Source organism: Rhinolophus hipposideros (assembly GCF_964194185.1).
Source record: "Rhinolophus hipposideros genome assembly, chromosome: 4".
In the NCBI taxonomy this organism is placed as follows: domain Eukaryota; kingdom Metazoa; phylum Chordata; class Mammalia; order Chiroptera; family Rhinolophidae; genus Rhinolophus; species Rhinolophus hipposideros.
Genome location: NC_138050.1, coordinates 42,504,495 through 42,513,148, shown reverse-complemented (window position 1 = coordinate 42,513,148; position 8,654 = coordinate 42,504,495). Strand labels below are relative to the sequence as shown.

At 42.3% G+C, this 8,654-nt stretch overlaps 1 pseudogene across 1 annotated transcript; it reads left to right on the top strand.

The window, feature by feature from the left end:
- Positions 1 to 518: 518 nt before the first annotated feature.
- Positions 519 to 1,095, top strand: LOC308496687 (rRNA-processing protein FCF1 homolog; annotated as a pseudogene). Its single transcript has one exon. The product of its transcript is annotated as an rRNA-processing protein FCF1 homolog (transcript).
- Positions 1,096 to 8,654: the final 7,559 nt, after the last annotated feature.

Genomic DNA, 8,654 nt, shown 5'->3' with positions numbered 1-8,654 from the left:
CCAGAAATTTCTCTTGTAGTCCCTAAGCTATAATACTGCCTCACTAACACACCAGGCCAGAACTGCATGGTCACTTCTCTGCTGCCATCAAAATCCCACCTATTCCATGAGGTAGGGAGTCAAGCTTCCCCTCCTCCATGGCATTTTCCTTATCCCTTCAGCTCCATTATAAGCTCAAATTCTGTTACACAGAGTGTCTGTGCCATCTCCTTGTACACATACCACATACGGCTTCACCATATCCTTTCAGGATTCGTGTGTATATTCTTGTATCTCCAACGGATGGAACACCTCTGGGAGGGAAGAAATTGTGGTTTCCATATAATTTCCATTGTCCACGGTAAATACAGTGGCCTGTGTTAGTTAGCTGAGTAATAAATGAGAAGGGATTTCTATAGCTATTTATATTGTCTGTCAAAATGAATAATTACCTCAGTAATTTATGGGTTCTTCTTACATTTAATTTTAAAAAATAAAAATGAGCAGGATTCCAGAAGAAACAAGAGTGCAGCGTGAACATGGGGAAGCAAAAGAAAACAAGGAAGTATGTGACCTTGAAGCGAATACTTAGTCTCAGAGATTAGAGGCTTAAAGAAAAGGATAGATTAAAACCTAAAAAGAAAGATCCCAGTGCACTCAAGGAAAGAGAAGTCCCCCAACACCCTCCCTGCTTATTCCTCCAGTATAACATACAGCTGGCCCCCCTTACCACATCCTGCTTGATACGAGCTTTATCAACTTTTCCATTAAAGCCAAACTAGACTTAGTGCAGTCAGTGATGGACTGTCTATATGCCAAGTATATGTCTTGTATAACCGACTGTGTAATGGCTAAAACTGGGGCAAAAGTCTCAAGTGTTTCTAAGGATTGCCAAGGATCTGAGATCTAAAGGACTACCATGCACACCCAAGGAACCTCTGCAGATGACTGCTTAGTACAGAGAGTAACTCAGCACGTGTGTTAACACTGGCCACGGTTGACCAGGACCTTCAACGAAGAATCAGGAAGATCCCTGGCGTCCCCATCATACACATTGCTAACCATAGGTACAACACTGAGCGGAGGCCAGGTGATTATGGAGCCCCTGAATTCTAATTCTTAACAGACAAAATTCCTTTGCTCTCCTTCCACCAACTTTCTCTGTTGCCAGTTTATGAAACATGCTACAGCATGAATTATTATTCCACTCACCCATTTGCTCTGTTATGAGCTGAGTATGATTAGACACTCACTTTTTGATGTTGTTTTGAAAATGATATTTTTGCATCGTTTTAAAATTTGTGGCATCTTTTTATAAATCCCATGACTGCTCAAAAAAAATGAGCAGTAAAAGAGAAAGGTGACAAACGCTAAATAAGGATAGTCACCTGGAAGCAATTATAACATGTCCTTTCCCATCAAAGCTTACTCAAGATTCCTGTAAAAGTTTCATAGTTTATTAATTGCTGCTGAAGAACCATTATAGCCTAGTGGCTACAAGAGAAGTTTCTGGGGCCAGACTGCTTTCTACTATTTGTTAGCCATAAGCCTTAAGAAAATTAGTGATTTAACGTCTCTGCAGCTCAGTTTTCCCATCTATAAGATGGGGATAACAGTAGTACTTACCCACCTCATGTTGTGAGGATGAAATGAATTAATAAACAGAGGCACCTAGAACAGGACCTGATACATTGTGCCCAATATTATGTGTTGGTTATTATTACTGAATATGCAATAGTCACATGATTATCTTGTCCTGTCAGGACTCTTCCCAATACTTGCTAATACCTAGACATTTCCAGGAAAGGCAAGGTAATGCTCTCTGTGTTTATGTACAAAGCCACTACCTCAAGGAGTTAATAAGCTCCGAAAACTAAATTTCATTCTAGTGAATAACATGCTGATGAAGTATTTTCTTGCATAGTTGGGGGAATTTTGGAGGAAGATAGAAAGGATCATTTTAATGTGTCATACTATTTTACAACTGAGGAAACTGAGGCATCAAAGGCATAGGGAAGACTAATTAATTTATAAATAATTTTTGGCAGCTACAATGTACCCAGTTGTATACTCAAAGTGATAGAGGATACAAATAAACTGTACATTACCTGTCTTAAGTGACCCAGTACAACACGTTGAACCTAAGATTCTGGACCCAGTTTGCTGTCACACAAAATAGCACTCCAAGACCAAGAAGCAGATTTGCTTTTTGAGAATTAGCTATCAGTCTCTTGGGAGGTAGATGGTGGGTTTCCATCAAAAACCTAAGACAAAAAGCTATCATAGCAACTGCAAATTCACTTAATAATCCATCTGACCCTCATTTGCTCTTCTGTTCTATGCCTGCCATTCAGCCAGTCACCTCTTCTGTGTAGAAATGCCAGTGGAATGGGAAGAATACCATGACAGGAGAGCAAATAAAGAGCCTTTTTTCCTTGATAGACCTCTTTCTTCTTTATAAAGCCACCTCTTTGTTTCCTTTATTAAGCATAGCATGCACAGGGGGCCTGAAAAAAGAAACAAACTATTTGAGTGTTGGTTTTGCAGCAGTTCTCCCTCCCCTGAGAACCGAGCTCACATACACAGTTTATTACCTTCTCATGCTCCTGCATACTGCTTAAAGCCATATAATATCTTCTGGTGGGTACATGAGTAGCAGCTCTCTTTAGTCTGTCAGTCAATTCCATTGTCCCCTTGCATACAGGAAGTTGAACATCTTACCCTTCTGACAGTTGAGGAGAGTGAGCTTCTTCTTGCTCTCTGTCAGGGACTTTAGGGCAGGAAGAGAGAGTAGAGAATGTGTCCTCACAGTGCCGGTGGTGCTTTGGACGTATGGGCCACTGCTATGGGGAAGGATTTGTATACATTCCAACAGCACCAAAAGCTAGACTGTGGCTGCTGACTAGAAAAATCACAGCAACCCTAGTATTTCATCCATAGCCAGAGCCTGGCCAAGGCAAAAATGGTGACATTGCACTGTAGTGATCAGGACAGAATCCCAAACGCAATGTGTTGAAGAGCTAGAGGAAAGAGAGAAGGGGTGAAGAAAGAAAATGGATACATATATATTGAGGATGGAAATATCTATCTCTTTTTCTGGGAAAAACCACTCTACCCTGAAGAAATGTATGGATGGTCAGCTTTAATTTATACCAAGAAAGGTTTATTAAGCCTCTGCAATATATAAACTATTTGACTAGATTCTTGAGAGAAGAGCTACAAAGATGAACAAGAGTTCCTGCCGTGTCTCCATGGTGACATGTGGGCCTTACCTCCTTCAGTTCCTTATTCAGATCTCACTTTTTCAATGAGGTCCACCCTGACCACCTTTTTAATACTGCATCTGCCCCCAACCCCACCCCAGTACTCCTATTACCTCTTAGCCCTACTTTTGCCATTTTGTCCATAGCACATGTCTCCTTTGGACAAAGTAAATATATTTAATATACTTTTTAAGGAGTGTTACTCCTCTGCCACCTCCAAGAGGCCAGACTCCTCCTCCAATAGGTACAACTCCACCTCCCTCCTTGTGGGAACCAAATTCTCAAACAAAGTGTTATTCCAGAAACATGTAACATGCACTCTCCTGAATCTCTTCTGTTCCACCTGGAGCCTGGCAGGAGGGCCATCCTCCATCACCTCTTAACACGTCCCCCGTGAATCCTACCGTAGTACACAGGGACAGAGAGGCATTCGTTCAGTTCCTGCTGGCAGACAACCAGTCATCACGCATAGTTCTAACAAACTTAACTTTCCACCAGGGAGACCTGGCATTCAGAATGGTGGTGGTCAGACTGATTTCATGACACACCAAAACGTTGTCCCTGAGGGTGCTGGGAACCTGCAGCCACTCCCTCCATATCCTCTGAGCACAACTAGTGGACAAGTTCCTTCTGCTTTACAGACAGGGGGTCTGCTGCTCCTCCATCATATGCAAATGCAAGTATCTTCACTATGATATACTTCCTTACTTTAGTTTGTTTATTACTTAGTGTCAGTTTCCACACACACCGTACCCCCAGGACAGGCATCTTTGTGAGTTTTATTCCCTCGTGTACTTTAAATGCTTTGAACAGTGTCCGGCACATAATAAACTTTCAATAAATAGTTGTACTTTAAATGCTTTGAACAGTGTCCGGCACATAATAAACTTTCAATAAATAGTTGTTGAGTGAAAAAGTTCACATGTCTCCCAGAGCCCAGAAACATTCTTTACTACCTCCTACAGAAACTTCTGGGATTACTGAGAACTTATAAAAACGGTGACTTCTCCAATGAGGGCGCCCAGGAATGAAGGTTTTGGTGAACGAGTCGGTACATCCTTACAGGTCACTGATCTCACTGTGCAACCGACTTTCCACAAATCACTATCCATGGCTTTCCTTCACAGATCAGCCCTCAATTGCTGTGCAGCTGGGTCGTCTATCACCTCAGTTCAGATGTTTTACTGAGACTGATAGTGCAGCTTTTCTTTTTGTGTGTAAGTACGCTCATGGTATGACGCAGAGGATTTATGCATCTAGGAACCATGTTAAGGAAGTTTCATCAATTCTGTTACAAGCCCACAGCCCCGTATTTCAAAGGAATGTAATCGCCTTCAACATATTACACAGTTTAATCGTTGACAGAACCCTACAGTCTGGCCCCGCTCGTTGCCATAAATATCTGGTGCACCAGCTGGGTTCTGAACAAGAGACAGCTCCCACCCCAGCCCAAACACATTGCATGGACCAGCACAGACTCCAAATGGCTCCCACCTAGTACCCCTCTCGTAGGTAGCTCTCTCAAATGTCACATCCCAGCCTGATGACACGTTCTAGAACATCCATGCAGAAACTGTGGCAGGTAACCAGATATTCATGTTTTATGATAAACAGTCTAAAGTTCCTAAATATGAAAAGGCTCAGTCAGGGTCACAAAATTTTTAATGGCAGTGAGACCAGATCACATTTCTTACATTGTTGGATTACACAAATGACCCACCACTTGGTGCTGCACCAACCTTTGATTTTCAATCATTCATCTCTCAGGGCTTCTCTTTCATTTGTGCTGGGATTACTCCTGAGATAATCAACTCCAGGGAAAATAGAGGCCCTGCTAACTGATGCACTTAATCCCTACTCTAACTTCTCAAAAAAATGGACCTCTGTAATCTTTATCCCTAACTTATTAAAAAAAATTTTACAATTCTCTTGCTAATATGACCTGCCATGCTTAGGTCCTGAAGCCATAAAGACACACCTGCTTTGCTGACATGCCTTTCTATTTCCAACAGAGAGAGAGTACCAGGGAAATTAAAAGGCACCAGTTCTCTGCATTGAAAAAGCCTCATTCAAAGCCAAGAATATCTGCTCCATGGCCCAGCAGTGACAACATTACCTCTTGGGCTTGACCTAGCTGTTGGAACTGTGAAATTTTACACTAGCATCTGCTAAAGCCAACTAAGAGCACTTTGTCTCACTATTTAACTCCTGCCTTCTCTTTTCTTACATAGGTACCAGTTATCTTTGGCCATGAATAAACCACTCCAAGCTTGTTGGCTTAAAACAATAGCCATTTAGGTCATGATTCTGCAGATCAGCAATATGGACTGGTACAGCTGGGCAGTTCTTCTGATGCAGGCTCAGCTGATCTCAGCTGGCAACACTTGTGTGTCTGAAGCCAGCGACCCAGCTTCTAAGTGTTGGGCTTACTGCCAGCTGGAGCATCGGAGCAACTGAACCACGTACCTCTTACTATGCTGCAGACTAGCCATATCTTGCTCACGTGAGTGTTCAGAGTTTGAGGAGCAGGGGAGCTTCACTGTGTGAGCATTTTTCAAGTCTGTGAGTGTTTCTCATGTCTGCTAGTGTCCATCGGCTAAAGCAAGTCACAAGTCTAGCCCAAGAGTTAAAAGGCCCACTTTGTGAAAGAAGCTACAAAGTCACATTGCAAGGCCATGAATACAGGGAGAGAAAGAAATTATGTGGCTATTTTTTGTAATTTTCCATCAAACTATGCATGGAAGGGGTTGTGATATGTGTAAGTGCTAATACAGGGAGAAGATTGGGAATTTAGTGATTACTAAATTATCTAGTCACATCTGATTTCCTCAAGAGACTATTGGTTTAGGATATCTTATGCATTCATTCACTTATTTAACAAATATTTATTGAGAACCTACTATATGCCAACCCCTATTCTAGGCACTGGTGATAGAAACAGACAATACCCCTGCTCTTATTAAGCTTATAATCTAGTGGGGCACAGATGGACAATAAATAAATAAGTGTATAATAGATCTGACTATAAGAGCTATAAAGAAAACTAAAAATGGATAAAGGTATAGAGAGTAAAAAGAGTAGGATGTTGTTTTATTTAGGGTAATCATGGATGGTCTCGCTGATAATATCTTGAAGGAATACTTGCAGAAAGCAAGGGAACAATCCATATGGATGGTTGGAGAGCATTCCAGGCAGGGAAAGAGTAAATGGAAATCCCTGAGGTAGGATCATCTCTGTTTGGAGTAACAGCAAAGAGGCCAAAGTGGCTGGTGTGGAGCGAGTGGGGGGAGAGAGAGAGGATATGAGACAAGTGTTAGTGGCCAGACTGTATGGGGAAGAGTAAGCCATAATAAGAAGTTTGCATTTTAGTCTGAGTGAGGAGGGAATTTTTGACCAGTTGAGAACAGAGATGTGGTATGACCTGACCGAAGTTTTAAAACTGTTTGCTTTGTACAAAATACACTCTGGAAGGAAACCAGCTGTGAGGTTATAGTTTGGGTCACACTGGGTTCCCAGGCTTCCTAGATCACAGCTGATATATATTGCTCAGTTCTGTTTATGATCTCCTGTGTTGGCTGAATTTGGCAGGAGGATGGCCAGGAGAGAGAAATCCTTCAAGACCTTGCTCAAAGAGGGAGGCATGAGATTTTTCACACCCACCTGTAGAACTGAGTGATGAGAAATGGAAGGGGAAGGAGGAACAAATTCATCTGAGAGTCTAGCTATCCAGCCACTATAGAAGCCATGTCTGCCTCCTTCCTTCACTGAGTAGACCATGGGAAGGCTGGTGGTTGTTGAGCTGGCACTGGTGAGAGGAAAAGAATAGGGTTGGAAAGGAGTCACCACCATGTGAACAAATGCCAAAGCAAGACAGATGGCTCAACATCATTGACATTTATCACAGGGCCAGAGCCAATGTTTCAAGGAACAGGAGCTCCAATGAATGAGACTAAACCTCAGGAGGGGTGACCATTGGACTGGAGGGATTTGCTATCGGTGGCCTGCTCTGTGTTTGGGAACTGGATTTCACCAAAACACATGTAAATACACACACAAAAAGCCTAATTCTCCAACATTCAAATCTTCCATCCTTCCATTTCCAGCTTCCCTCACACTCCATTGTTCTCGGAGGCCCTTCACCTAATGGTTAAAGTCAAGTGAAACTTTATGGGGAAACTGAGGAATTTCCCTTCTCTTGTCAACTGGGTCCAAGCAAATGGCTTTCTCTCTATCTTCTTAGACCTCTCACTCCCTACAAGCCCAACTCTGCTTCTTTCTCTCCTCTGTTATCTCCATTTCTAACATAGGGGACACTGAAGCCAGTTGCAGCTTACAGATATGTCACTAACAGGAAGGACAATGATGGACCATCAGAACCAGACCCATCTTTTCCATCCCCGCCCCATGAAAGACTTGCCTGTCCTAAGCAGCAGTGAGTAGTTTAGGTTTCAAAGGGCAGACTGAGATTTTGCAAGATGCAGTAAACGTATTGGTCAAGAATATGGGCCTAGGAGTCAGTGTCTTACCCTGGGCCCTGCCTGGACCACTTATCAACGGTATAAATCTTGGACAAATGATTCAATCTCACTCAGCCTCAGTATTACATTAAAAAATGGTCATAATACTACTTAGTCCATAAGGTTTTCATGTGGAGTAAATGAAAAATTATATATAAAGTTCTTTTGGCATAGTATCTGACACATTGGAAGAAACAGGAGACTTTTTTTTTTTATTTTATTAAGGAGAGAGGCTGGTATATAGCTCCCTCCACACAGAATGCCAGTAAATGAGTGTTTGCACAGCCTGGACATGTACAGGCAGTGTTCAGAGTAGGTTCACTGGCAGGGGTTAGGGAGTGAAGTGTATCTTTTCCACTACTACATTCAATTAAAAATAATATAGAAGCACATTTGGTGATATGGTGATAAGTCTGATCCTAATAATCAGAACCTTCCTCTGGTTGCCCTGCAGATGGCCATAATAGGAGGGGGAGGCAGGGAGGGGCTCCACAAGCTCTCACAGAATCACAGTGTAGTAACGAAGGCCTTCTCATCCCTTCCTCTTCCATCCTCTCTGATTCTCCCCAGGTCGGCAAAAATGTGAGCACTCATTAAAGCAAATGTCTCAGGGGGTGGCCGGTTAGCTCAGTTGGTTAGAACGCGGTGCTCTTAACAAGGTTGCTGGTTCCATCCCCGCATGGGCCACTGTGAGCTGCGCCCTCCACAACTAGATTGAAACAATTGCTTAACTTGGAAATGATGGGTCCTGGAAAAACACACTCAAAATAAATAAAAGTGTTTGTGGTTTTTTTTAAATTAAAACTATTAAAAAGAATAAAAAGCAAATGTCTCAAGATGTTTTAAAGAAATGGCTCACAAGGTAATCTTCCAGGATTTACTTCAGATGGTCAAA